General features: G+C 58.7%; 1 protein-coding gene and 1 pseudogene across 1 annotated transcript in view; one reads left to right on the forward strand and one right to left on the reverse strand.

The window, feature by feature from the left end:
* The window catches only part of MEGF8 (multiple EGF like domains 8), a 199,332-nt gene that overhangs the window by 29,713 nt on the left and 150,877 nt on the right, over positions 1-18,742 (reverse strand).
* Positions 982-17,764, forward strand: LOC135976677 (POU domain, class 2, transcription factor 2-like; annotated as a pseudogene).

Raw genomic sequence — 18,742 nt, forward strand, 5'->3', positions numbered from 1 at the left:
AGTGATACATGTATTCCTTAACACTGTATTATATGCATATAATATGTTACACTTACACTCACACACACACACAAACACACTCCGTCTTGTTGTTACCAATTAGTTGCTCCCCTTAACTTCACTGGCCAGGTGAGTTAGATGGGGGAGGGGGTGGAGCCGGGCTTCTGCCGATCTGGATCGATGCTCCCATGTTGACAAGACGAGACCCGGGGTCCTCTGCAAGACACCTCACTTTTATAGCAGCTTTCCTCTTATGCAAATCTAGACCAGATTCAAACTCTGTGTCTGTGTCCATTGGTCCTTTGTGCTGCTTTCTTTTGAGTGTTGTCCCAATGGTGCAAAGAGGGTGTTTCCAAAAGAAGGTGCTTGCTTCTAACCCCCCGAGGCCGTCAGTATGTCTGATCTTCTTCAGTGAGCCCACTTGACACGTTTGATTATCCTTGGGTCTGGCTCCCAGCCCCTCTCCAACAGTTGAGGCTGTCTGGAGGTGCTGCCTTCCATGCCTTGCTCATCCACACCTCATTCATTCAACAGGGCAATTGATTAAGAGGGGGGGGGGGAGAGCTCTTGTTCTCCTGCTAGCAAAAAGAATTTTTTCTTCTATCTTATTCTATCCTGAGGGGCTATAATATTATACCAAGGGCAATGCAAAGTTTCTAAATGAGGCTTTGATACAAAGTCCCATGAAAACAGAGGTCACACGTGGGTAGACCCACCACAAGGTTATATGAAGAGGCACAATGTAAAGTCATATGAAAATGATCAGAAATTTATCTACACTGCTGGGGGATGGGGAGCCAGACGCCTGGGTCCTCCCCTGGCTCTGGGATGGGGGCCTAATGGTTAGAATGGGGGGGCTGGGAGCCGGACTTCTGGGTTCTCTCCCTCCTCTGGGAAGGCAGTGGGGTCTAGTGGTTAGAGCAGGGGGGCTGGGAGTCGGACTCCTGGGTCCTCTCCTGGCTCTGGGAGGGCAGTGGGCCTAGTGGTTAGAGCGGGAGGGCTGGGTGCCAGGACTCCTGGGTTCTCTCTTGCCCTGCTGCTGACTGTGACCCCCCCCCCCCCGCAGGGCGACGTAGGGCTGGCCATGGGGAAACTCTATGGCAACGACTTCAGCCAGACGACCATCTCCCGCTTCGAGGCCCTGAACCTCAGCTTCAAGAACATGTGCAAGCTCAAGCCGCTGCTGGAGAAGTGGCTGAATGACGCTGGTGAGTTGTGGGGCAGATGGGGGGCAGCTGGGACCTCTGGGAGGGAGGCCTGGGGGGCCCAGAGGGTCTTGATTGGGACTTTGTGGGTGGGCAACACGGGGGTGGGGTAACAGGTTATGCATGGGGGGAGGGCAGGCTTTGGTCTGGAGGGCTGCTGTTTTCCGGGTCTATGGGCGTTGGGGCCTGGGGGTGGGTCAGGGCGGGACTTGGAGCCAGGACTCCTGGGTTCTCTCCTGGCTCTGGGAGGGGAGTGGGTGTAGTGGTCGGGGGGAGCGGGGCAGGGAGCCAGGACTCCTGGGTTCTCCCCTGGCTCTGGGAGGGGAGTGGGTGTAGTGGCTGGAGGAGGGGGGCCGGGAGCCAGGACTCCTGGGTTCTCCCCTGGCTCTGGGGGGGGGAGTGGGTGTAGTGGTTGGGGGAGGAGGGCCGGAGCCAGGACTCCTGGGTTCTCCCCTGGCTCTGGGAGGGGAGTGGGTGTAGTGGTCGGGGGGAGAGGGGCCGGGAGCCAGGACTCCTGGGTTCGCTCCTGGCTCTGGGGGGGGAGTGGGTGTAGTGGTTGGGGGAGGGGGGCCGGGAGCCAGGACTCCTGGGTTCTCCCCTGGCTCTGGGGGGGAGTGGGTGTAGTGGTTGGGGGGAGCGGGGCCGGGAGCCAGGACTCCTGGGTTCTCCCCTGGCTCTGGGAGGGGAGTGGGTGTAGTGGTTGGGGGAGGGGGGCTGGGAGCCAGGACTCCTGGGTTCTCTCCTGGCTCTGGGAGGGGAGTGGGTGTAGTGGTCGGGGGGAGGGGGGCTGGATGCCAGGACTCCTGGGTTCTCCCCTGGCTCTGGGAGGGGAGTGGGTGTAGTGGTTGGGGGAGGGGGGGCTGGGAGCCAGGACTCCTGGGTTCTCCCCTGGCTCTGGGAGGGGAGTGGGTGTAGTGGCTGGGGGGAGGAGGGCCGGGAGCCAGGACTCCTGGGTTCTCCCCTGGCTCTGGGGGGGGAGTGGGTTAGTGGTCGGGGGAGGAGGGCCGGGAGCCAGGACTCCTGGGTTCTCCCCTGGCTCTGGGGGGGAGTGCGTCCGGTGGGTTGGGACCGGGACAGGATGGGGGGGGCCCGAGTGAATGGTCTGTGCCCCCCCCAGAGACCATGTCGGTGGACTCGACCCTCCCCAGCCCCAACCAGCTGAGCAGCCCCAGCCTGGGGTTTGACGGGCTGCCAGGCCGGCGCCGCAAGGAAACGCACCAGCATCGAGACCAACGTGCGCTTCGCCCTGGAGAAGAGCTTTCTCGCGGTGAGCCCCCTCGGAGACACCCCCCACCCCCGGGGCCCCCTCGGAGACTCCCCCCACCCCCGGGGCCCCTCGGAGACCCCCCCCGCCCCTGGGGCCCCCGGGGAGAGACACCCCCCCGCCCCTGGGGCCCCCTCGGAGACTCCCCCCGCCCCCGGGGCCCCTCGGAGACCCCCCCGCCCCTGGGGCCCCCGGGGAGAGACCCCCTCCTCCCCGCTGCCTTGCGAGGGACCCCAATTGTAGTGGTGGTACGTCACCTATCGCTGGCTGGAGGGTGGCTAATGTGACGCCAATTTGTAAAAAGGCCCCAGAGGCGATCCTGGCAATTCCAGGCCGGTGAACCTGACTTCAGTCCTGGTCAAACTGGTTGAAACTCTAGTAAAGAACAGAATGGTCAGACGTGGATGAACACGATTTGTTGGGGAAGAGTCAACTCAGCTTTTGTGAAGGGAAATCACGCCTCACCAATCTACTAGAATTCTGTGAGGGGTCAACAAGCGTGTGGGCAAGGGGGAGCCAGTGGCTATCGGGTACATGGGCTTTCAGAAAGCCTTTGACAAGGGCCCTCCCCGAAGGCGGCACGTGAGCTGATTTTCAGTGGCACTCGCACTGTCCGGGTCCTGGCCACCGGTCCGGGGGGCTCTGCATTTTAATTGAATTTTAAATGAAGCTTAAACATTGTGAAAACCTGATTTCCTTTACATACAACCATAGTTTAGTTCAATATTATAGACTTCTAGAAAGAGACCTTCTAAAAACATTAAAATGTACGACTGGCACGCGAAACCTTAAATCAGCGTGAATAAATGAAGACTCGGCACCCCACTTCTGAAAGGTTGCCGACCCTTGATCTAGCCGATCATCCGATATCATCTCCCCCCACCAGCCCCTCCTCCGCCCTTTGTCTTCCGTCCCAGGTGAACAGGCCGTTGGGCCCCTCTCTTCTGTCCTTTGTTCCCCCCTGGCTGGACCCGGCTGGTCAGGTCCCCGGGCCCCTCTCTCCTCAGCCCATTGCCCCCCCCCCCCTTCCCGGCCAGAACCGGCTGCTCCCGAGCTGGGCTAGGCCCCCTGGTCACCACTCGCTGGGTCATAGAATCATAGAATCATAGAATATCAGAGTTGGAAGGGACCTCAAGAGGTCATCTAGTCCAACCCCCTGCCCCCCTGCTCAAAGCAGGACCAATTCCCAGCTAAATCATCCCAGCCAGGGCTTTGTCAAGCCGGGCCTTAAAAACCTCCAAGGAAGGAGACTCCACCACCTCCCTAGGTAACGCATTCCAGTGTTTCACCACCCTCCTAGTGAAATAGTTTTTTCCTGATATCCAACCTGGATTGGGTCCCCAATCTCCAGGCCGGTGTCCGGGGTCCCGGCTGCTAGGCGAGGTCACACCTGGTCCCCTGCAATTACAAACCCCTCCCCCCACCTCGTTACACACGCAGTACAGAGGGAAACTGAGGCACACACAGTGTTCATGTAAAACACTAAGAAAATCCCCCACTTTGTCACATCTCTCCCCCCTTCGAGTCTGAACTGAGCAGAGTCACTCCAGCCGGTGACCTGGGGAAGTTCAGGCCCCCTCTCCGGGACAACGCATCCGCTAGAACATTGGCACTTCCCTTAACCTGGCCCGGGGGAGCCGGCTGACGTCACTCAATCAGGGTGAACTGCAAACAAAACGGGGCAGACAAACCCCAAACGCTGGGGGTTATTCCAATACTTAGATTTACCAGCCAGCCCAAAACAGCCTCTGTGTTACCTCACTGGTTACTCAGAGTCCAAACAACACAGTTCCCTTAAAGTGCCCAGCGTCCGGCCTCCGTCCAGACACACCTGTCAGATATGATGATGATTCCTGACAATCTGATCTCATCATATAAAAGAAAAGGTTCTTCCAACCCCAAAGGGTCAGCCACACACCCAGGTTCAATTACAACTTAGATCTGGCCCACAATACTCGCTATAGCCAATTCTTATTAACTAAACTAATACTAATTAAAAAAGAAAAGAGAGAGAGAGAGAGAGAGAGTGTTGGTTAAAAGATCAATGTACAGACAGACTTGAATTCAATGCTTGAGGTTCAGACACAGCAGAGATGAGCGTGTAGTTGCCAAAAGTCCCTTTAGAAATAGTCCAGAGGTTCTAGTCCCATGTCCATATTCAGGGCGGCTCCAGTCAGTGACTGGGGATCTCAATCCTTGTGACTTAAGGTTTCCCCCTCTTGAAACCCAAAGCAGATCTGAGATGAAGCAGGATCGTGGCCCAGGGTTCTTATACATTTCCAGCAGCCTTTCGGCCTGAGAAAACAATAGGCCTAACTCTCCTTCTCCCAAACATCCTGGCAATTAGCACAGGGTAATTTATCCATTGAACAGTTCAGATCCAGGTCACCACAACCTTCAAAGAGACATAGAGACAATAATACTATTTCCCTCAAGTGTCTTCCTAAATGTTAATATTCCTTTTTTGATCTTTGAATCAAAGTTATAGCAATAGACAAGACTTGTTTGCTGACATCACAAGCCCTGAGCAAACATCTCCCTTCTACCGCTAACAATGCAGACTTGCATTTCCCAGCTCTGTTCAGTTACAGATCTTCCTAACCAGTCTCTAAAGTTCGGCCCTGGGTCACTTGTCACGGACTGTGGGGGGACACCGGGCCCTGCCCCCCCGGCTTCCTGCGATTCACCATGACTCTCAGCCAGCCAGTAAAGCAGAAGGTTTATTTAGACGACAGGAACACAGTCCAAGGCAGGTCTTGCAGGCACAGACAACAGGACCCCCCCAGTTAGGTCCATCTTGGGGTCCCAGGGTGCCCCAGTCGCTTGGGAGGTCAGAGCCCCGTCTGCCTCCCAGCCCTTCCACCAGCCAGCTCTGAAACTCTCCCCTCAGCGACCCCTCCCACAGCCTTTGTTCAGTTTCCCGGGCCAAGGTGTCCCCTGGCCTCCAACCCCTTCCTGGGTTCTCATGTTACATGCTCAGGTATCTTCCCTCGGCCAGTCTCCCATCCCCCAGTGCAGACTATCCCAGCCACACTCCCCTGTCAGCATTCCCAGACCACAGTAAGAACAGTCCCAGTTCGTCACATCGGGTCAGTCTGGGAGGTAATTAACTCTTCCTGGCCCTGTCACCTTCCAGTGAGAGATGGTATCACACTGGCCCCCCCACATCTCATACTCTGGAGGGACAGACTTCACCAGACTCATCGGGTGCAGCCGCGGCAGGCGAGTGGTCCGGGTACACCGCGACGCGCCGCCCAAAGAGATCCGGCTGCACCCCATGGCCAGGCAGTGCTTCTCTGTGCCCCATAGCCCTGCCGGGGGGCAGCAGCTTCCTGCTCAGGTACCCGATGGGGGGTCTCTGCCCCTTTGCATTGGCCTGCGCTGGCACCACGCCCAGCCCTGTGTCTGGGGCATCAGTGAACGCCATCAAGGGCTTGTCAAAGTCTGGGTTTCCCAGCACCGGGCCCTTGACCAGATCCTCCTTCAGCGCCCGGAGAGCCCTCTGGCACTTCCCGGTCCAGACCGGCTTGTCTGGCCTCCCCTTCTCCCATAGCTCAGTGATGGGGGCCGACACAGAGCTAAAGTGGGGCACACACTTCCGGTAGAGCCCCCCCCCCATCCCGATAAAGGCTGGGCCTGGCTCTTAGTCTGGGGAACGGGCCAGTCTCTGATCGCGCCCGCCTTGGCTGGCTCTGGCTTTCAGCAGCCGCTCCCCACCTTGTGCATCTCAGCTTTTCCAGGCAGCCCTGCATCCTGGGGGCAACTCACCCCCTCTTCACCTGGGACACGTGGTCCTCCCAGGTCTGGCGAAACACCCAGATCTCACTGGGATATGCAAGGGCAGAGTCCTCCCCACCCCCCAGCATCTGATCCACCCAGCACTGACAGCCCCCCTGAGGCCAAAAGGTAGGACCAGGGGCGGTGAGAGCTGATTTTTGTCTGGCATCTGGAGCCAAAGGTACCTGCCGATAGCGTTTGGTGGGGTACCGAGTCCCCCCCAACTTGTCTAGGATCTCATCAGGCCTAGGCATGGGGCAGGCATTGGACATGGTGATGGCCTTGAGCTTCCGATAGTCCCCACAGAGTCTGATCGACCCATCTTTCCTGGGGACCAGCCCCCGGGGCTGGGGGGTGGCTGGATCACCCCTAAGCCAGCATGGCCCTGAGCTCTCCCTCCAGGGCCTGGGCTGTGTTCCCAGGGACTCTGAACAGGGAACACCTGACGGGAGGGCCGGCTCCCGGCTCCACCCAGTGGACAGTGAGCCCAGGCCAGCTGGATCTCCGCCTGCCAGACGGGTTACTGGCCGGAGAGGGGAACTGATTCCAGCGAAGGGCCTGCTCCTGTCTCAGGGAATAGATCCATCAAGGGATCGTCTCCCTGCGGCCAGGACCAGCCTCTCCCTGGCACAGTTCAGCTCCAGCACATAGACCTGGTCCCCTCGTGGCTGTGAGCCCGGCTGGGCAGTTCCACCACATCGTTCTCCTCATCCAGCTGCTTGATGACCTCGAAGGGCCCGTCCCAGGCAGCTCGCGGCTCATTCTTCCTCACCGGGACGAGCCCCTCACCTGGTCCCCGGTGCCAGAGGCTGAGCGGTCGTACCAGACCTGCTTCCCTTGGGCCTGGCTAGGTTCTCCCTGGCCGGACCCTTGAGCTCAGCGAGCCTTTCCCGGAAAGTCAGTCCATACTCCAGCACTGTTTCTCCATCCCCTCCCATCCGTCCCTCACCAAGCCCAGGGGTCCCCTTACTTCCCTCCCATACAGCAACCACAAAGGAGAGACCCCTGTGGCTTCCTGGGGCACTTCCCTGTACGCGGACAGCAGGTGAGGTAAATACTAGTCCCCATCCTGTGGATGCCGGTCCATGAAAGTCTTCAGCATCATCTTCGGGGTCCCATTACATCTCTGACTCCACCAGCCCGTTGGACTGGGGGTGATACGCCGAGGCCCAGGTGGGCCAGACCCCACACTTCTCCCACAGGCACTGGAGTGGGGCTGACCGACATTGGAGTCCTGGTCTGTAAGGACCTCCCGGGGGACCCCCTCTGCTGAAGATGGTCAGCAGCGCGTCTGCCACGGTGTCTGCCATGATGGAGGACAGAGCCACCGCCTCCGGGTAGCAGGTGGTGAAATCTACCCCCACCAGGATGTATTTCTTCCCTGACTGGGTCACCCTGCTGAGGGACCCGACAATGTCCATGGTCACCTTCTGGAAGGTTCCTCTATGCTGGGTAAAGGTCTCAGAGCTGCTTTCCCCACCCTCTGGCAAGGGTCACAGGACCTGCAGTACTGCCAGACGGCGTCACTGATGGGGCCAGTAAAAGTTCTGCAGCAGCCTCTGCCCGATGCCCCGAGAGGGGGACACCATGGGCCAGGCACAGTAGCCACCGGCGGCACTTCTGGGGGACCACCAGCTGCCTCCGGATCCCCCACGGTTCAGGTTTCCCTCAGGGGCCTTTCCCGGTACCGGATCCCTTCTCTCCCAGGGAGTTTTCCCTGCCGTCCTGCCCGGGGTCTTGCAACATGGTGGTCCACAGGGCCCTCAGCTTCTCCAAGGAGGGACCCTCCTGCTGCTCGGTCTGGAATTCAGCTGCTGGGTTTGAGGCCCCAGTCCTTTGACTGTGCCTCGGTTTCCCCACCTCGGGGCAAAGCCTCGGTCTCAGCCCTCTTAAGCCCTGTCTCCAGTCCCCTGCCCCCCGAGTTGGAGATTCCAGCCCCCTGCTGGGTGGACTCCCGGTGCTGGGCCGAGCAGCCTGCCCTGGCTCCAGCCACAGGCAATGTCCAGGGCGCCGTCTGGCCAGGTCTCCATCTCTGCAGGTAGCTGATCCGGCACCCCAACCTCTTTGGGGCCCCCTTGGCCCCCCATTTCCGATGTAGCCGAGCACACCCATCAGGGTGAGGCATGCATTGGGCACTGCCTGGTCCGGTGCATCACCTCCCTGCCCGGGTCCCCCTGCCCCTGGACCCACCTCCATCCGCCCCAGGGGTCTGGCTACAGACCGGCAGGTAACCGGGCAGGTAGCTCCTCCCTTGTGCTCTGGGGGCAGGGATCCCTTCGGGGCTGGGCTGTTCCCCAGCTCACTGGCTACTGCCCCTCCCGACACTGGGTCCGGATCCTTCCCAGCGGCTCTGCTGCAGGACCCCAGCTACCAGCCCCCCCATCCCGCCGGTGTCGCTGGGCGAATGGCTGCAGTGTGGGAACCTCCTCCCACGTCACGCAGCCTTCCGCAGCTGGGGGGTCACCCCACACTGGCAAGAGTCTCGGTCCAGGATCTCTCCCCCCGGACCACCCCCGTCCGGTCCCACTGGGCTACGAGGGGCCTGAGCCCAGGGGTACAAGCAGATGTATCCTCTGGGCTTGGGGTGGGAACCCATCTGCACCCTCCCTCCCTGGCCAGCTCTATATACCTGGACCGAATATACCTGGATTTCAGTAAAGCGTTTGATACTGTACCCCATGAGGAATTATTGGTTAAGCTGGAAAAGATGGGGACCGATATGAAAATCCAGAGGTGGATAAGGAATTGGTTAATGGGCAGAATGCAGCGGGTCGCATTGAAGGGTGAACTGTCAGGTTGGAGGGAGGTTACCAGTGGAGTTCCTCAGGGTTCGGTTTTGGGACCCATTTTATTTAATCTATTTATAACTGACCTCGGAACCGATTGCAGGAGTGGACTGATAAAGTTTGCGGATGATACGAAGGTGGGAGGCGTTGCCAATTCGGAGGAGGATAGGGATATTCTGCAGGGAGACTTGAATGAGCTTGTGAATTGGAGTATCAGAAATAGGATGAAATTTAATAGTGAAAAGTGTAAGGTGATGCATTTGGGGATGACTAATAACAATTTTAGTTACAAGCTGGGGACGCATTGGTTAGAAGTAACGGAAGAGGAGAAGGACCTAGGGGTCCTTGTAGACCGCAGGATGACTATGAGTCGACAATGTGACGTGGCGGTGAAAAAAGCCAATGCGGTCTTGGGATGCATTAGGCGAGGTATATCTAGTAGGGATAAGGAGGTCCTGCTTCCGTTGTACAAGGCGCTGGTGAGACCTCATTTGGAGTACTGTGTGCAGTTCTGGTCTCCCATGTTTAAAAAAGATGAACTCAAACTGGAACGGGTGCAGAGAAGGGCCACTAGGATGATCAGAGGAATGGAAAAGCTGTCGTACGAAAGGAGACTAGAGGAGCTTGGGTTGTTTAGCCTGACAAAGCGAAGGCTGAGGGGGGATATGATTGCTATCTTTAAATATATCAGAGGGATAAATACCAGGGAGGGAGAGGAATTATTCCAGCTTAGTACTAATGTGGACACGAGAACCAATGGATATAAACTGGCCGTGGGGAAGTTCAGGCTTGAAATTAGACGAAGGTTTCTGACCGTCAGAGGGGTGAAATATTGGAACGGCCTTCCGAGGGAAACGGTGGGGGCGAGGGACCTGTCTGGTTTTAAGATTAAGTTAGATAAGTTTATGGAGGGAATGGTTTAATGGTAAAACATATTAGCTGAGGAATACCAAGCAATGGTGGGTAAATAGTATAATGGCTAACAGGGGTCAGGCTGGAGACTCTTGCCTACATGCTCGGGGTCTTACTGATCGCCATATTTGGGGTCGGGAAGGAATTTTCCTCCAGGGTAGATTGGCTGAGCCTCTGGAGGTTTTTCACCTTCCTCCGCAGCATGGGGCAGGGATCGCTAGCAGGAGGGTCTCTGCCGATTGAAGTCACCAAGACACAGGATTTGGGGACTTCAACAGCAGAGTCCAGGGAAGGGGTAGGGACGGTTTTGTGGCCTGCAGCATGCAGAGGGTCAGACCAGATGATCATAATGGTCCCTTCTGACCTTAAAGTCTATGAGTCTATGGGTGGCTGCTTCCTCCCCAGGGCTAGACACAGCTCGACCCGCTGTCTCCGCTCCGCCACATTAACCCTGGGCCAAGATTTCCTGTGTCTCTGGGCCCTGCACCCCTGCCCTCTCTGTCTGCAGCGACCACCCTTGGCCTCTCCTCCACCTCCGGATTCCCCTGACTCCCACCCCGGGACGCCTCGGTGGGTTCCAGCTCCGTCGCTGTGCGTCCCAATCCAACCCACCGGGGCAGGGACCCCAAGCTGTCCCAGACTCCCCGGCTCCCTGCGGCCCCTGGGAGGAACCCCCTTCAAGGTGACAGCCCGTCTCGGGGTGCGCTCTCCCTGCGGGGTCAGGCCCTTGGCCCCGCCACCTCCTGGGACCGCACCCCTGAGCCCCCAGCAGCCTGGCTCTGCCGTGGGCCCCTCGGGGAGTCCCCTCGCTCTGATACAGAGCACGGATCTCTGCACACGTCCGCCCTCCCTGCACGCACACTCCTGATACACACACCTCCCAGATCTCTGCACACTCCCGATCCTCACACACACACACGGATCTCTACACATGTCCGCCCTTCCCACATCCAGAGGGAGCAACACCCCCCCGATCTCCCCACCCCCAGAGGGAGCAACGCCCCCCGATCTGTAGCTGCAGGGACTCTGCCAGCGTCACACAGGAGATGTATTGAGCGTCTGGACCCAGCCCAGGCAGTTCTCAGGGCCCTCGGGCCTGGCCAGTCTCAGCCCCGGTCAGCTGGGTCTGTCCCGTCCCCATGGGTCCGGCTGCTCCTTGTCCCCTGCCCAGCCCCACCCCACCCCCTCCTTCCAGCCCAGCCCCCTAACTCCCCTCCCCCACCCGCCCCTCCTCCACCCTTTGTCTTCAGTCCCAGGTGAACAGGCCGCTGGGCCCCCTCTGCCGTCCTTTGTTCCCCCCTGGCTGGACCCGGCTGGTCAGGTCCCTGGGCCCCCCTCTCCTCAGTCCATTGACCCCCCACTGGCCAGAACCGGCTGCTCCCGAGCTGGGCTGGGCCCCCCGGTCACCAGTCGCTGGGTCCCCAATCTCCAGGCCGGTGTCCGGGGTCCCAGCTGCTCGGCGAGGTCACACCTGGTCCTGTGCAGCACACAGGGAAACTGAGCCACACACAATGTTCATGCAAACCGTTAAGAAAATCCCCCACTTCGTCACACAGGGAGGTGACAAAATTTGCAGATGATACAAAACTACTCAAGAGAGTTCAGTCCCAGGCAGACTGCGAAGAGCTACAAAAGGATCTCACAAAACTGGGGGACTGGGCAACAAAATGGCAGATGAAATTCACTGTTCATAAGTGCAAAGTAATGCTCATTGGAAAACATAATCCTAACTACACATATAAGATGGGGTCTAAATGAGCTGTTACCACTCAGGAAAGATCTTGGAGTCGTTGTGGATAGTTCTCTGAAAACATCCACTCGATGTGCAGCGGCAGCCAAAAAAGCGAACAGGATGTTGGGCATCATTAAGAAAGGGATAGATAAGAAGACAGAAAATATCACGTTGCCTCTATATAAATCCGTGTTACACCCACACCTTGAATACTGTGTGCAGATGTGGTGGCCCCATCTCAAAAAAGATCTATTGGAATTGGAAAAGGTTCAGGAAAGGGCTACAAAAATGATTAGGGGTATGGAAAGGCTTCCGTATGAGGAGAGATTAATAAGACTGGGGCTTTTCAGCTTGGAAAAGAGGAGACTAAGGGGGGATATGATAGAGGTCTATAAAATCATGACTGGTGGGGAGAGAGTAAATAAGGAAGTGTTATTTACCCCTCCTCATAACACAAGAACTAGGGGTCACCCAATTAAATTAACAGGCAGCAGGTTTAAAACAAACAGGAAGTATTTCTTCACACAACGCACAGTCAACCTGTGGAACTCCTTGCCAGAGGATGTTGTGAAGACCATGACTATAACAGGGTTCAAAAGAGAACTGGATAAGTTCATGGGGGATGGGTCCGTCAATGGCTATTAGCCAGGCTGGGGAGGGATGGGGTCCCAAGCCTCTGCCAGGAGCTAGGAATGGGCGACGGGATGGATCACTGGATGGTTCCCTGTTCTGGTCGTTCCCTCCGGGCACCTGGCATTGGCCACGTTGGCAGACAGGACACTGGGCTACAGGGACCCTTGGTCTGACCTGGTACGGCCGCTCTTCTGTTCTTATGTCGCTGCCCCAGAACCAGAAGCCTACCTCAGAGGAGATCCTGCTGATCGCAGAGCAGCTGAACATGGAGAAGGAGGTGATCCGTGTCTGGTTCTGCAACCGCCGCCAGAAGGAGAAACGCATCAACCCCTGCAGCAGCACCCCCATGCTGCCCGCCCAGGGCAAGCCCCCCGGGTACGGCCCGCACATGGTACGTACCGACCCCCCTGGGTACAGCCCCCACATGGTACGTACCGACCCCCCGGGTACAGCCCCCACATGGTACGTACCGACCCCCCAGTTACGGCCCCCACATGGTACGTACCGACTCACCCAGGTACGGCCCTCACATGGTACATACCAACCCCCTGGGTACGGTCCCCACATGGTACGTACCAACCCCCCCCGGGTACAGCCCCCACATGGTACATACCAACACCCCGGGTACAGCCCCCACATGGTACATACCAACACCCCGGGTACAGCCCCCACATGGTACATACCAACACCCCGGGTACAGCCCACACATGGTATGTACTAGGGTTACCATACGTCCTCTTTTTCCCGGACATGTCCGGCTTTTCGGCACTCAAACCCCCGTCCGGGTGGAATTGCCAAAAAGCCGAACATGTCCGGGAAAATGGCGGCTCTGCTCCTCCCCGACTCTTCGGCTCTGTTTAAGAGCCGAGCGCTACCGGCTTCGGGCAGCCCCCGTGCCTTCGGACCCTGCGCCGCTGGAGCCCGGGAGGGGAAGTGCCCGGCTGGGGGCACAGGGTCCGGAGGCATAGGGGCTGCCCAAAGCCTGAGCGCTACCAGCTCCACGGTTTGCCGGGCACCCTCCAGACCCTGCGCCCCCGGCTGGGCACTTCCCCTCCCGGGCTCCAGCTGCGCTGGGGAAGCGCCGGCCGGGGGCGCAGGGTCTGGGGGCTGCCCGGTAAACCCTGAAGCCGGTAGCGCTCGGGCAGCCCTTTCCCCCTGGCTGGGAGTGGGAGGGAGGAGGGGGCGGAGTTAGGGTGGGGAAGGGGCGGAGTTGGGCGGGGCCAGGGTGGGGAAATGGGCGGGGCCAGGGCCCGTGGAGGGTCCTCTTTTTTTATTTATGAGATATGGTAACCCTAGTACGTACCGACCCCCCGGGTATGGCCCACACATGGTACGTACTGAACCCAGGTATGGCCCCACATGGTACATACCGACCCCCCAGGTACAGCCTCCACATGGTACGTACTGACCCCTCCCCCTAAGTACTGCCTTTGCATGGTACGTACTGACACCCCCAGGTATGGCCCCCACATGGTTCATACTGACCCCCTGGGTATGGCCCCACATGGTACATACCGACCCCCCCGCCCCAGGAACGGCCCCCATATGGTATGTACTGACTCCCCCCCCCCCCATGGCTCCTACAAGGTACATACTGACCTCCACAATAGGGCCTTCACCAGGCTGTATGTATAGACTCCCCCCATTACCGCCCCCACGTGGTATGTACTGACCCCCCTCCGGGTATGGCTCCTACCACCCCAGATATAGCCCTCACATGTATGTACTGACCCCCCCATGGGCCCCACATGGTACGTACCCCCCCACAGTCCCCATATAGTATGTTCCCCCCCCCCCATGGTACTATCCCCACATGGTATGAACTACCCTCTCTGTACAGCCCCCACATGGTATCATCCCGGTATGTGCCCCCGCACAGCCGCCACATAGTATGCACCACCCCCCCGTACAGCTCTCCCATGGTATGTACCGACCCTGCGCATGGGGAGTTCCCCACAACTCACCCCAGAGGTGGGCGCCTCGTGACCCCGACGCTCCGTCTCTCTCTGCCCAGGTGACGAGTCCGGGCCCCGGCGTGAGTCTCCCGCTCTCCCAGGCCTCCAGCAGTCTGAGCACAACAGGTGCGTCCTTCCCCCTTGTTTACGCAGGACCTGCACAAACGGGCCCCTGCCCAGCCAGCAGTGAGACTGCGGCACTTGATTTACGTAGGACCTAGAGAAATGGGGCCGGTTCAATGGGGGGAGACTGAGCCAGCGGAGGCACTGTCAACAGGGAGTAGATTGAATGAGTACTTGAAGGCCAGTGTTTACATAGGACCTACCTAAACTCCGCTAAGGGGGGGCAGACCAAGGCGCTGTGTTTGCATAGGGCCTATACAAACAAGGACCATGGGGATGAGCCGCTCCTGATCCCCCCCCCCCCGTCCGCCCCCACTTCTCTCTTGCAGTGACTACCTTATCCTCGGCGGTCGGCTCCCTGACCCCCAGCCGGACGGGGGCGGGCGGGGGGCCTCCCGCCATCAATTCCGCCACGCCGCCCCCCACCAACAACACCAACCCCAGCCCCCAGACCAGCAGCCACGCGGCCATCGGCCTGTCGGGCCTGAATCCCAGCACGGGGTAAGCGGTGGGGCGCCGTGACAGGGACTGAAGGGGGGGGGAGGGATGACATTGCCCCAGGTTGGCACAGTAACTCCGCCCCTAAGGGGGCAGGTACATCCGGTGCCATGGTGGGGGGGTGGCACCCTCGCCGAGGGGCCTGGAGCCAGGGCGTGTGGCATACGTGCCTCTAACCAGTGATGTGGGGTGCTTATGCCCCCTGGCCACGGAGGGCCAGTGCCACGGGGAGGGTGTTGGGGGGGTTCCCCGGCCTAACCTCCTGCGTCTGGTTTGATTTTCAGAAGCACAGTGCTAGGGGTGAACGCGGGGTTAAACCCGGCGCTAATGGCCACCAACCCGCTGGCCACCATCCAAGGTTCGTGGCGCGAGCAGGCATGCCACCATCTGCTCTGCCGGCCGGCCAGGGCGGACGTGCCTGGGTGTGAGTGTGGGGGTTCAGGCACATGTCTGGAGCCAGGTCTGTCTGGGAGGAACGGGGGATTAGCATGTGCAGGAGCACAAAAGTGACAGGCCAGGTGTGAGTGTGAGTTAAAATACTGCCTTTGTGAGCGTGCAAGGAATCCTGGGAAAGCAGAGATCTGGGAGGTGTGTGTATCAGGAGTGTGCGTGCGGGGAAGGCGGATGTTTGCAGAGATCCATGTGTGTGTGTGAGGATCGGGAGTATGCGTGCGAGGAGGGCGGACGTGTGCAGAGATCTGTGTGTGTGTGGGGATTGGGAGTGTGCATGTGTGGAGGACGGACGTGTGCAGAGATCCGTGTGTGTGCGAGGAGGGTGGACGTGTGCAGAGATCTGTGTGTGTGGGGGGATTGGGAGTGTGCATGTGTGGAGGACGGACGTGTGCAGAGATCCGTGTGAGGAGGACGGACTTGTGCAGAGATCTGTGTGTGTGAGAGGATTGGGAGTGTGCGTGCAAGGAGGATGGACGAGTGTGGAGATCCGTGTGTGTGAGGATTGGGAGTGTGCGTGTGAGAAGGGCGGACGTGTGCAGAGATCCGTGTGTGTAAGGCTCGGTAGTGTGCATGCGGGGAGAGAGCTGTGGGGCCAGGGGCTCGTGTCGTCCTGGCAGTTGAGTGTGCAAGGAGTGTGCGAGGCCGGCCGGCGGCACCCCAGACACTCCCGCCTGCTCATTCAGTCTGGGTCCCCTCATCCCATCCATGGCCTGTCGCCGGCGCCGTAGTGACCAGTAACCATCCATCCCATCCACTCACTAACGCCCCTCGCACACTGTGTCTGTTCTGTGTCATACACGCTGCCCATCCGGCCCTGGAGCTGGGGGCTCACTGCTTGGGGGGCAGGGTGAGGAATGTGATGCAGGGCCTTTCCCCTCTAGGGGGCGCCGTCTCAAATCCATCCCCAGGGACGGGCTGGCTCACGGGGCAGCGAATGGGGCACGGGGCCTTTCCCCTCTAGGGGGCGCCGTCTCCAATCCGGCCCCAGGGACTGGCTGGCTCGGGGGGCGGGAACGGGGCACGGGGCCTTTCCCCTCTAGGGAGTGCTGGCTCTGATCCAACGCCAGGGACTGGCTGGCTCAGGGGGGCAGGACATGGGGCACAAGGCCTTTCCCCTCTAGGGAGTGCCGACCCCAGGGCAGGAGGGGTGGCTGGTTGGGGGGCAGGGTGAGGAATGGGGCACAGGGCCTGTCCCCTCGAGGGGGCGCCGGCTCCCATCCAGCCCCAGGGCGGGGGACTGGCTGGCTCAGGGGGGCAGGGAATGGGGGGTGGCCTCTCCAGCTAATCCGCCAATCTCTCCGCAGCGTTGGCCAGTGGTGGAACCCTGCCCATTACCAGTCTTGACGCCAGCGGTAACTTGGTCCTGGGCACTACGGCCAGCACCCCGGGGAGCCAGAGCATTGTCACCTCGCCGCTCTTCCTGAACCACGCGGGGCTGCCCCTGCTGAGTGCCACCCCGGGGGGAGTGGGGCTGGTCTCGGCCGCCGTGGCCGCCTCCCTGTCCAGCAAATCCCCCAGCCTCACCTCCTCCTCCTCCTCCTCCTCCACCTGCTCCTCTTGCAGCTCCTCCAGCGAGGCGGCCGGGCCGCCCCCGGGCCACGCCGGGCTGGCAGCCTCCGAGCCGGACAGCAAGACGGAGTGAGGGGCGGCAGGGCGCTGCCCGCCGGTGCCGCAGAAGGAGGGAAGGCGGCAAGAGACGAGTGAAAGCAAAACAAAACTCTCAGCAGCAGCCAAATGAAGAAATCAACCAAAAATAACCCAAAGTAGCCGAACCAAGGGACGAGAGCCGGAGAAACCAAAACCGAATTCCCCCGGCACTGGCGATTCGTGGCCGTGCTTTGAATTTCTTATTCCCTCCGACACACGCCCAAGAAACAGTCCTGGCCGCAGTCTGTCGTGGGAGCTGCCGCTTTCCCCGGAGCCCCAGCTCCTGGGGTCACGCCGCTGGAGCAGAATTGGAACTTTCCTCGAGGAAGCGAGGGGAAAAAATCAGATCTCCAGCTCTGATGGGCCTGGAGAAAATCTTGCGGCTCATGACGCCGAAGGCGCCGAAAGCAGAAGGCAAAGAACCCAGATTGGATTGCGGTGTTTTGTTTTGTTTTGTTTCATTTGAGATCTCGTTTTTTCAATGGCAATCTCGCCTTTTATTTACCGTTTGTTGAAAGCTGGGGGCTGGCCAGACGGGTGACTCAAGTCACTCTTCGGCCAGCGGAGTTGGTTTTTGGAATTCCTTTTATTTGATTTTTCTCTGAGTGTTTCTTGGACATTTTTTGGGGGGAAACATAAGAAAAAATAGGTGGGTTTTTTTGATTGCACAGGAAGAAGAAATAGGGGAAATAATATGAAAAAAAAAAATCTCACACCAAAAAACCCCAACCCATGACCAGTCCTAGCTTCACCCAAAGGCTTTTTACAAACTTTTCTAACCTCTGTGTCCGGTCGAATGTCTTTTGAAACCTTTTATTTATTATTAATTGATTTTTATTTGCCATCTGGGAAGGGGCCTAGTGGGGGACGGGTGGGAGACTCTTTTCACGTCAGAGTCACGCTCTTAACAAACTCGCTTTTGCTTTCGATTTGATAAATCTCTATTTTTTCAATTTGCTTTTATTTTTGTAAAGAACTAACCGGGCGGGAGGGTGGCTTTTCCGTAGCGCTCGGGAGGAGATTTCCGAAGGGGTTTTCGGATCTGCCGGGTCTGCATGGGGACGCTGTGCTTCAGTTTAACCGACCCGCCCCGGTCTGCACGACCGACCCGCGGGGTTCTGCTTTTCCGAGTCAGACAGGGAGCTGCAGGCTGGTGAAAACGCCTGGTAGTGAGAGACTTCAGCAGCTTCTCAGAAAGGAGCCGGGGAGGTGACGTGATCACAGCATCTAAGTACTTTCATGGGGAGAAAATCTTTAACCTAGTGGAGAAAGGCAGAGCAAGAACCAAATTAAAGCTGGACAAATTCCAGTAAGGCCCAATGATTAGCAGTGCGAGGGACTAACCATCGGGGCGCACAGCCCTGGGTGGCGGGGGCTACGCCATGGTGGATCCAGCCTGCGTGCCTTTCCGAGAGATCTGTAACCAACCTCCAGTCGGGCAGCTGTTGGAGCTGAGGGACTCAACGACCCTGCGTAGCTTAGCAGGAACCCTAGCGTGACCCCGCCATGTGTCCGCGGTGCACTTCAAGCTGCTCTGAATCTAGCGAAACCCAAATAAGCCTGATTTAGCCTGGAATCGGTGCAGCCGACGGGGCTTTGCAGCCATCTGGCTAAATCGCTTTAAACTCACCCCTCTGCTTAAACCGCTGCACGGTCTTCATGCAACCCCCGGCTCCCGACCTTGCCAAGACTCTGGCGGGTGGGGACGCTTCCACACTTTGCGTAGATCCGGTGCTGTCAACCGGGCTACTCAGAGT

This window comes from Chrysemys picta, chromosome 20 (genome assembly GCF_011386835.1).
Source record: "Chrysemys picta bellii isolate R12L10 chromosome 20, ASM1138683v2, whole genome shotgun sequence".
NCBI lineage: Eukaryota > Metazoa > Chordata > Testudines > Emydidae > Chrysemys > Chrysemys picta.